Raw genomic sequence first — 11,305 nt, forward strand, 5'->3', positions numbered from 1 at the left:
TTTAAGTTTAATAGGTGGACTTATTAGGCATGTGAGGAAATACAATTTATCTGGTTAAGTAACAGAGGATTACTGTTTGCACTTAAAAGTAGAACTGTACCCTAAGACTGCAGACTTACAGAGTAAATATTGTTGTGGGTGAAGCCATTATTGTAAATAGAGTACAGAAGGGAGGATAATCCTAGAAATATGCGGAAAAGTTAATTCTATGAACGTCGTAAAATACCTTGTCTTATACCTTGTCTTCTGTGGTGCAGGTGCAGGTGCAGATGAAAGGAGCCGCACAACTTCATTCTCCAAACCTGGTATATGAACCAATGCTCTCTCCATTTTTGCCACTCCTCCGTTTCCCCGACCACCGCAATTGCATGCTTCGCGGAGGTTTTTAGAATGAATTTATCCAGTTTTCTGAAGGTCATAACTTCAATGGATCAAGACACTTGGAAAAAGCCATAGCAGTTGTCGAAGCCATAGCAGATGTCCACGAAGCCGTGGCAGCTGTACATGCAGAGACAGCGAGATGCTTGTTCTCAGTATATAGTAAAGAAATATACATGATTGACATTTGATTTTTTGATTTAATGCTAGCATTACTTGCAAGTTAAATTTCTAAATTTCTAAATGTGAAGCGCAAATATGAAATAACCGTATGTTTTAGCCTCTCCGCCTCGGGAAGAGGCTAAATAAGACGATCAAATGGATTGCAAATGGATTGTTGTTCAAAAGTTTGGTTATTCGTCATAGTAGCTACTTATTCTGGATGATAAGCAGCTCAATTTAATGCTAAAAACGACAATTCCGATTCCTATAGTCCCTGGCCATTGCCAGATGGCAGGGACTAAAAATAATTAATTCTCGTGTTTAGTTGAGGCAGTTTTGTTAAAATAAATTACACAACCCATTATTGCGACATATTATTATGAAATTTAGTTTTAATGGTTCATTGTGCGGGAGAAAGTTGATTGCGCGGGAGAAAGCTGATTGTGTGGAGCTTCTACACAATGTTGTTGGCCACGTGGGATCTATATTTTTCATATTCATTTAACGATGATATATATATGTTTGTTGTTTCGGGAGGAACTAATTGTGCAAAGCTTCTGCACTTCCGCACAATGAAAGTTGTTGGCCACATGGGGGCCACCTCATGACGATTTTTCATACTTCGTTTAACAATGATATATATATATATATATATATATATATATATATATATATATATATATATATATATATATATATATATATATATATATATATATATATATATATATATATATATATATATTCAATGTGCGGGAGGAAGTTCATTGTGCGGAGCTTTCACACAATGAAGGTGGCTCCCCACATGAGGTGACCTTATGACAAATTTTCATACTTCATTCAACAAATGTAACTTTTTGAAACAGACGAGGAATAAAATTAGTGGAGGCAATTAAATATGTAAATAACCCGACCGAACAGATTGTAGCAGGTGTCAAAAAGGAGACCCCGCTAGCTCTCGGAAGGTGTCAGGTGCTCTCGATGAAAGCATACCTCAGAGTCTCATAGGCGGATATATGGAGGCGCATGATGATGGTGCTGGAGTCGATGATGAACTCTCCATGGCCCGATGTTTTGTCGATTTGAAAGATGGCAGGCAATATGCAAATATGTATGATTACAATCCATGAAATAAGATCAAATTCATATAGGCAATTTTATGATGAACTTTATGTCTCTAGATGGGACTTCTTAGCCCTTCATTTGTCAAATCGACATAGAAAAGTGTCAGTGTTTCTCTGGTCATTGTTTCCAAATACAAGTTGATGCATTACTCATGAAATCACCCCTATCTTTTGTGTTATAGGCCATTTTGTCACATATGGTCAACAGGCCTACAAACTGCATCAATCAACATCTGTGAACATGTTGTCATCATCCCTACACAAATTCCTATGCATGACTTCTCTAAAAAACCAGAGTTTCTGGGTCTATATCCTAAAAAAACATATTTTTGGGCCCAACACACCCTACATAACCGAGAAACTGTGATGCAATGTAGTTTCTCCTTCTCTGAGGGTGTGTTGTGTTGCACCGTGCATAACTGAGTAGGTGCGATGATTATAGAAATTCGAAAAAATTAAAAAATATTCCAAAGATTCATCTTCTAGAAGCTTCTAGGAGTTGTTTTAACCATTTACCTTGGATAAGAACTTCATATCCTATTTGATCCTACCTTGGAGACTTCACCTCTTATCCCTTGAGCTCATTCTCTCATCTTAAGTGGATCTCAAGCCTAGATTGGTAAATGAATAAGAATTCCTAAACTATCATCCCTCTCCAATAAATTCACTGCCATCTACCACATCAGGATTGACTTTTGGAGACTGATCATGCCCTCATGCTGCTGCCTTGAATCTAAGAGAGTCGTCGTCTTTATGCATTAGGGCGACATTGAGGTGTGGTTTGTGACAAGGAAGAACAAGTCAAGTTGGGGAGACCTCTACATGATCAACTACTATTCTTGATTGTAAACTCTTCCCTATTCATATTAATACAAAGAGTATACAATTTTCCTATATGTGCTATGTTATATTTACATCCATGTATTTCAATCCCTTGTTGGTCCATTGAATAGAGTAATTGGATAATTCTACATAAATGTCATAGATCTTTGGATTGTATTGATTGTATGTGCAGGTTCTAATCATAACAATCAGAGTTATGATTGGAGCTTACAAGCCAAGAGGAAAGTAAAGCTTGCAACAGATTCCAAGTAAGCCTCTTTCCCATTCTTTAGTTTCTCTAAGATAAACTTTATATTCTTTGCTTTGTATTGTTCTAGACCAGTCCACTAACTCTAGGGAAGATACTTATGTCCGTAGTTGTAAATTTTGTATAACAAATTGGCAACTCCATTGGTGATTGTTTCTTTCCCTTAGTGGTTTCCTTGACCTTAGCACTTGTTTCACCTCTTGCACTGACCTTCATTGCCTCACTCAAATCTTAATTGATCCTAGGAAAACCCGTCTCTAAGCTTGGTTTGATTTTTTGTGTCGTAATTTGGTCGGATATGCATCAACACTCCCCCTGGTTTGGAGACAGAGCGCCCCAATGCACCTTCTCCTTCTCTGCACCTGCACTGGTGTCTATTTTGCACCTGCGTTGATCCCTGTAAGATGAAAAAAATTGCTTCTTTTTCCTTTCTCTCAGATATGCTTTGTTCCAGCTGGTTTTCCTTATATCTTTGAGTGTGTTCTTGTCTCTGTGAAGCCAATCCCTTGTGGGAAATTGCATGTTTTTTCTTTCATTTTTGCAAAAAAATCCCCCCTTAATCTCCTTGGGGCGGGGGGGGGGGGGGGGCGCACGCGCTGAATTTTGTATGAGTGTTAATTACCTTTGAGTGTTATCACCTTTTGGATAAGATTTTGTTTCGTTCTTTCTTTCTTCTTGCCAATTCAGGTTTGTATGCATAGATTGATTGTTGGATTTGAAAATTACTTTTTATATTACAGTTAAAGTCTGTGTGGTTTCTTTTTGTCAAGGATCAAGTTGCATTCTTATGTTTCTTTGCATTTGAAACATTAAAAGAAAAGAAAAACAATTATTCGCATTGCATATAAGGCTTTGATTTTGATTGGAATAGTGAAGTTGAGGAGATCAAATGTTGCATCACTTGTTTTTTGCATTGTTGATTGATTTCTTCTTCTCCTATATAGTTAGGCCTTTTATTGTTAAAAGGAAAACGAAAAGAGCTCCTTTTGTGATATTAGTTGCATCATAGGTTTTTTCAGGTGACATTGAGTTTTGAGCCTTGAAAATTGAAGCATAATTCAAGACAAATTTTAAAATTTATTGAATCAATCTCAAGGAGCATTTGAAAGCATAATTCTAGAGACGTGTTTTGACGTCTATAAACATAGGAGATGTCGTTTTTTGTCAGCATTTCATTCCAGGGGTGCATTCCCGTTCCATGTATGTAATTGTATCAGACTGTTCTCCAAATACCTCTGGGTATATTGGGTGGCGCTCCATGCATGGAAAGTATATGGGAACGCTTTCATCGTATGGTTATGCATTAGACAACACTAAAACAAACTGCACTTCCACATACTGTCGAGTATATTTTTTAAGTTCACCATAGGTTGCTATCCCACCATAGGTAACCGATTTGGCCGCCTTATACAATGTGATATACCAAACACAACATTCAGGGAGATTTCCTACACGTACATAAATCCTTGTTTCACAAAGGTGGTCTATTGTAGTTCACAATTTCTTGGTAAACCCTTCTGCCTAGTTACCCATTTGTTTTATTTTGTGTCTTTAATTTCTAAAATCAATAAATTGACTACAGAATAATATCCTCCCTGTGGAACAACTCCTTAGTGGATCTTAGATTGAGACTAATGACAACAGTTCCCGAGTCCACGAATCAAGGAAACCCCTTTGACATGAATCTTGGTCCTTTTCCTCCTTTTGGAAATATTGGCACTCCATAAATGGTAACGTTGTCCCTTCCTGGATTTATCATTGGTTTTCCAGTTTGGTTGTTTTCGACCCCTATGGTTTCGAATGTCCAAACTTCTTCTCAACCAAGTAGTCCTCCACTTAAACAAGTTGATCTTAACCTTGATCCTTTGCCTTCTTCACCTGTTCAGTCTTCTTCCTCTTCATCTGGTGAAAGCCTCATAGTTAGTAAGCAGGTGGATAAGAAAAAGAAGAAAAGGAAGATTAAGAAGAAGAAAAATAAATAAAGGGACAACCAGGCAACCATTGCTTCCGATGCAACTAGTATGGAGAAACCTTCCAATCAGCCTTGCAAAGTTAAATTCCATTTCAAGATTTGTAAGGGTAATCACTTTCTAAGAGACTGTCCTGGTATTCCATAGGTGTTAGAAGTGTGGTCCACAGGTTCATATCAGCCTTTGGATATCATGCTGGTAACCAACCATCAACTAGTGATAGTAAGTTCCATGGGAAGAAGGGGAAAGTTATGTTTCCCTATAGTTTATGTGAAGGTAATCATCTTATTTACCTTTGTCCTTATATGGATGAAGCCTCAAAAGTGTTGGAAATCCTTACAACTTCTCAGCCTCATCTTTTGACTAGTTATCAAAAGCTTTCTCCCAATCCTCTACTAGTTGATGAAGTGATTGATCAAAATCCAAATCCAATCAATCCCAATATCTGTAAACATGAATCCCATAAGTTTGTTCCCAAAAAACCATTGGTTGAGAAAATGGTTGAATCGATTCCACCTTTAATTAATCGTACCTTTCCCGTAGAGAGTGAGTCTCATACCACTCAGGTTCTTCTCGTTTCTTCAGGTTCCAACGAACTGGGGGAAAATCCTCTCGTTCTAATGGCACAGGGGGGGGGGGAATCCTCCCATTCCCACCACATAGGGGGGAAATCCTCCTATTCCCACAACACATGGGAGAAGTTCTCCCATTCCCATAGCACGAGGGGGAATTATCCTGTTTCCACGACACCCCCTCCATGTAGTATAGTCATTTCCTCTGATTGGATTCGACTGGTAGGATATCATCTTCCTTCTTATGTGCCCTTCCAGATCATAGTACAAGATTATAATGTGCCCGTACCTGGAAGAGTCATAGACGAAGGAACATATGTTAGTATTCTATCCTCAACTACTTGGAAAGTTTTCATTTCTCCGCAGCCTCTACCCGTTACCTAGAATCTGTTGGATTTTAACAAAGGAACCATTCAACAGTTAGGGATCCTTCCTCAGTTGCCTATTAATGTGGGAGGAAATAATGTCTATAAAAATGTGATGGTAGTCCAAAGCCCTTTGGATTTTAATTTACTCCTTGGGTGTCACTATGTTTACAGCTGGGAGCTCTTGTCTCTTCACTCTTTCATGTGATGTGTTTCCTGCATGAAGGAAGAATCATGACTATTGACCAGCTTTCATTCGTTAGTACTAATTTGACTCCCAATCAACCAAATTTTCTAAATGGTCCTTATATGCAAGTGGTATCTTCCCCACCAAAAATTAATTATGTGGCCACTTATTCCATGCTCGCGTCATCTAGTGATCTAGTCGGTGATGTAGAGCATCATTTACTAGGGACATCAGAGTCTTATCTTTCCATTGAATCCTTTGAAACCTTTCAAAGAATTTTTCTTCCATATGATGAGAACTTATTGAAAACCATGGCCTCCTGGAGGTATTGAACAAGGTTTCTCGAGCAGAGTTTCTTGTCTTGTGTCAAGCTCATTAAAAAATGAAACAAGGTCTTGGAGAAAAGTTCATTTTCTTGTGTCAAGCTCATTAAAAAATGAAAAAATATCCCCATCATAGAGTTCATTTTCTTGTGTCAAGATCGTTAAAAAATGAAACAAGGTCTTATGAGCATAGTTCTTTTCCTGTGTCAATCTTATTATAAAATGAAACAAATCCCCTCATAATTTGAGTCTTTGATTAGTTCTCGTAAATTCCCAGTCGAGTCTTTCACTTGATCTCATAAATGAACCTTCATTCCATCTACCTGTTGGTAACTAATACTCTACTTAGGTGAATGACATGAAGCTTGGGGGACATGTGCCTAGAATTGGGTCATTATGTTGGGGGCATGCAAACTTATTTCAAGCATAGTTTTCCTTTGTTTCAAGCTTGTGTAAAAATGAAACCTATCTCAAGCATAGTTTTTTCTTTGTTTCAAGCTTGTGTAAAAATGAAACCTATCTCAAGCATAGTTTTTTCTTTGTTTCAAGCTTGTGTAAAAATGAAACCAATTTTAAGTATAGTTTCCCATGTTTCAAGCTTGTGTAAAAAATGAAACAATTCTCATCCCGTCCCTTGTGATTGCCATTTTTATTAGCTTGATTTCTCCAGATGAGCCTTGGTTTTCTCATTCGATCATCACCGTCTGCTTAGTTGATCATGCACTTTCACTTGGTTGTTTTTTACCCTTACCTGGGGAACAACTGCGATGAGTGGTCTTATTATCCAGCCTCTTGACTTTTGCATGTTTTGAGTAGTTCCATCATAACCAGAACCAATTGCTATCGTTTTATACCACTTGTTCCTCCAGGTGGACTCCTCTTTCAACTCTTTTCAGACTCCCAAAATATGAAAATATTGTTGAGCACTTGTATTTTCGAACTCATTAAAGTAAATGAAAATACATCTACTCATTATAAGTTTAACCCTTTTCTAGATTGACATAAACTATTTACCAAAAATGAATACCTTAGTCGAACATGGCTAATAGGTCCTCCTGATTATTGTTTGCTACCTTTTCGGACTGAAGAGACTATTTAGGAAAAGGAAATATTGAAGTTTTCTTTTTCGCCTCTTTTTCAAACTCTCTAAACATGAAAAGGACTCAAGTTAGAACTTTGTTGGACGTGTAAAAACATCAAACAATGATGGAATTGTCGAACATGACGGTGTTGTTGGGAAAAGTATCCAATTCGGAATGCCCCTATCCCACTCTAAGTTGTGATAGTGCCTTAGCAACAAACGAGGTAAACTAATTGAGTATTCTTCTTTATGAAATGTAAATGAGGAAGAAGGATCTAACTAACCTGTGTCTTCCGCTAGTTTTTTGATCCAAATCACTCCTCTCTTCAGCAGCTCCCAGCTTCCTGCTCCTTCACCGGCCCAGCTTCACCGAATTCCTGCAAGATCACAAGAGAGAGAAACTACACGAAGATACAGATATACATTCATAAAAAGCTCAAGATCAGATTAAGCTAAACATGTAAGCATAACAAAACATCATTGGTATACAACATGTAGGAGAGACTCAAATAGTTTATTGATATGATAATAAAGTCCAAGAGGAGATACAACCAAGTGAGTTCCGATCCAGCATCTACCTCCCAGCAAAGGAATCCATTCCTCTCCTCCAACAAAGCATAAATCACCCAATGTACTAATCTCAATCTCAAACCAACAACAATTCTCTGCAAAGTACAAAATTCCAGCCTCCTGAACCTCTGGGTGAGAGATCCATATATAGATGTAAGCAGAGAGGATGAGTCAGCTTATGTTTTGACTTGTGGCTTCTCTTTGTCAGTTCTTGCTTCCACTTGGAGGTTGAGAACCTCTTACTCATCACTAGTCGAATTCATTGAGGCAAGTGTCATTGGAGAAGATTCTGGAAGCTTCCAGGGTCTTTCCACCTCGTTGAATGAGCTTGCCATTTGTCATTTCCCGCTCAGCGCACCCTGGTAGTGCTTCCACCTGCGTTGCAGTGCACCTAGCCAGTGTAGACTCTGCATTTCAACGCAGGCAGCTAGTGGAGCCTCTGAATTGATCCTGAACTGACTATTTCTGAGTGGTTTTTGGTGGAGAACTTCTGGGAGAAGCTGTCATTGGTTGACCTTGTTCCTTTAGGAGCTGTAACAACATCTTTAGGGACTTTGGATCCCTTGAATTATGGACATTTCATGCTTATAGCTGAAAGGCACAAAAATGTCTATAACAGTTGCCCCCTAAAGTATGAGGCCGTTTATCGGGTGAAATGCTTTATTAGGAGGATCCGAAGTTCATTCAATGCTGGGAGGAGACCTGTAATAAGATACAATACCATATATTATTTTTCATACTATTTTCATGATCTAGCTGAGGCAGGCATTCCCATGCTCAGCTTTATAAATTCATTTTTGTGTACATAGGACAGACAATTGTCTGATGATAGACTGATGATCCTGCTGAAATCATTATCCTTTGGTAGGATGATTGTCTGTGCTGCAATGCTGTACATGTCAATGTCTTTATTTTTCCTGAATATATATCGCAGCCCGGATGGATGAAACTAGATCCGGGGTCTTCAAACTCATTCGATCTTCACTCTAAGTACAAGTCGATCCATGTGAGAGATGTTCTGAAGTCGAACATGGAAAGACATCGCTTGATTACCGGTCAATGAGGTAAACCGTTAACAAGCGCGAGAGGAATCACCAATAATGATAATGACCCTCAAGGTACTGCAGTACAATTCACGTGGTGTGAATAAAGGACTTGGCGTCGAACACCACGCAAAATCTTTCAGTCGAAGGTCATTGATGTATACCTGTCGCCGGAAGTGAGAAACTTGCCATGAGGCATGCAAGCTTCAAAGTACTGAAGGGGTTGTTCCTAGATCAACTTCTTGGATAATGGGCTGATGTCGACAAGAAGCGATCCGTCAAAGGAGGGCCTTAATGTATCCCACATCAGTGACACGGAACGGAGCAAATGATTTTGATGGAGGTGAAAACGATCTGATGATATATGGTTCAGGCTGGCGGTCATGAAAGAATGAAGGATAATGTATGGTAGTGGATGGGACACGGTTGACTTCTCTGGATGACTTCTCTTGAACATATCGGCGACACTTGTGTGATGGATTGGTAGCATTTACCCCAAAGGTGGATGGTATGGCGAGACCATGGTGATGTGACCGGTGAATGAAACAACCCAACCCGACTCAGGCACGGAGTGGAAGTGTCATGTTCAAGAGCGACTTGCTACCAATAAAGTTCTTTGAGTTTCTTCCCAATTTTTCCCCAGTCATTGCTGACCAGTACCTCTTTATTTTTGTCAAGCTTGAGGAGGATAACATATGCTTGTTCTATAATTTTCCCTTCGGGCAAACCCATCGCTATGTTTTAACGAGCCTAGCGATAGTGAAACTCGTTCTCGTCTAAAGACAAGTTTGTCGCTATTTAATGTTTTTAACGAGTCTAACGACAAAGATAACTCGGTCCTTTTCATTTTTAGAGAGTCTGAAAAGGTACGTAAAGTCAACTCCGAAAGTCCTTTTTCGTCATCTAATCCCTTAAGTCCGAAAAAGTATAAAACAATACAGAAGGGATGAGTTTTCGATAGTTTTAACGAGCCGAACAAAACAAGCGCTCGATCTTTTTGTGCAATAATCCCTCAGGTCCAAAAAGATTAAAATCTAGAGGAGGGATAGCACTTCCGGTCGCTTTAACGAGCTGGAAGGTCAAAACTCGGCAATCTTTTCATATTTTACGAGTCAGATGAAAAGAGCTTAAAGAAGACTCGTCTTTTGAGGAACGAGTGATAAAACGGGTAGCAGCTGATTCCAGGTAAGGGTTGGAATTTTCCAAGCACGGCAGTGTCACAAGGATGGCTAGTGAAATCACTCTTCGCAGCTGTTCCTCAAAATGGGTAAACAATCATATGGAGGTGAACGATCGGCCAATGGAAAAGTGGAGGTGACGGTGCAAACACGACCAAAGCTCTAATGGCTGATAATGTTACATTCACGGTGGTTATTTACCGGAAGATAGTTCATTTTTTAACGAGCTTAAATGCGGAAAAACACTGCTCAGTCTTATGTTTATTTTTTAACGAGCATGAACTATGTGCTAAAACTGCTCGATAACATGGTCTAGTTTTGATTTTTTTTTTTTTTACCATAAATAGCTTTGTCTTTTCAAAGATAGTACTGTACCCTCAATTGCTGCATCAAACTAGTTAGAAATGAATAACATTTGCTTGAAAATGAGATTAAAACACTAATATTTCACTTTGAACTACGTAAAAAGCTATTAAAAAGTGTTTTTACCTCTCATTTTACCATTTCATTTGAACTTGGTTTGTTGGAGCTTTGGAGGTGCCTCTTCCCCTTGATTTTCATCAGCTGATTTCGGGAGATTCTGTGGACGATTCTCGGCGCCGTCTGGACCAGGTAGGAGCTAAACCTGAGCTCTTTCATTTCATGGTTTCCTTTCTGCATTCTGTGCTTGATTTCCTGTTTTTCTGAGCCCCTGGGGTTTGATGGGGTCGCTCTGCCATGATCGCACCTTGGGCACTCGAAACCTGTGCTGAATGTCAAGCAGTATGAAGGCAGTTTGACCTTCAACGCAGGTGGAACACTGTGCAGGTGCGTTGGGCGCAGAAAAGGATTTTGTTGCACAGTTCTTGATGAAATTTTTTGCCTATTTCTCATCAAAACCAGGATCTAACTCATCTCATGTTTGTTTTTCAGAGATATTGGAGCAAAATGACCCTTACATGGCGAGAACGAGAACATGAAGAAGAGGACATGATTGCCCTACATGATCCGGTTACGGTGAATGCGCTGCGGAACTGTGGCCTGTTGAAGTTCTTCCGCATCTCTAGCATGAGACAACAGATCAGCCTACTGCAATATTTGCTCGATGCTTGGGATCCTATCAACCAAGTATTCCAGATTAGGGGCAAATCCATCCCCTTGACTGCAGTAGACATTTACTTCTTGACTGGCTTGTCGAGGCGGGGTGCCCCCATTTCTTTGTCAGGTTCGGCCTGAGGGAGTGACTCTGTCAGAGACTATGTCCGCCAGTATTGCAGGGAAGG

Source organism: Pinus tabuliformis, chromosome 4_1, assembly GCF_031772625.1.
Source record: "Pinus tabuliformis cultivar Carrire ecotype Pingquan chromosome 4_1, CPIR1, whole genome shotgun sequence".
In the NCBI taxonomy this organism is placed as follows: domain Eukaryota; kingdom Viridiplantae; phylum Streptophyta; class Pinopsida; order Pinales; family Pinaceae; genus Pinus; species Pinus tabuliformis.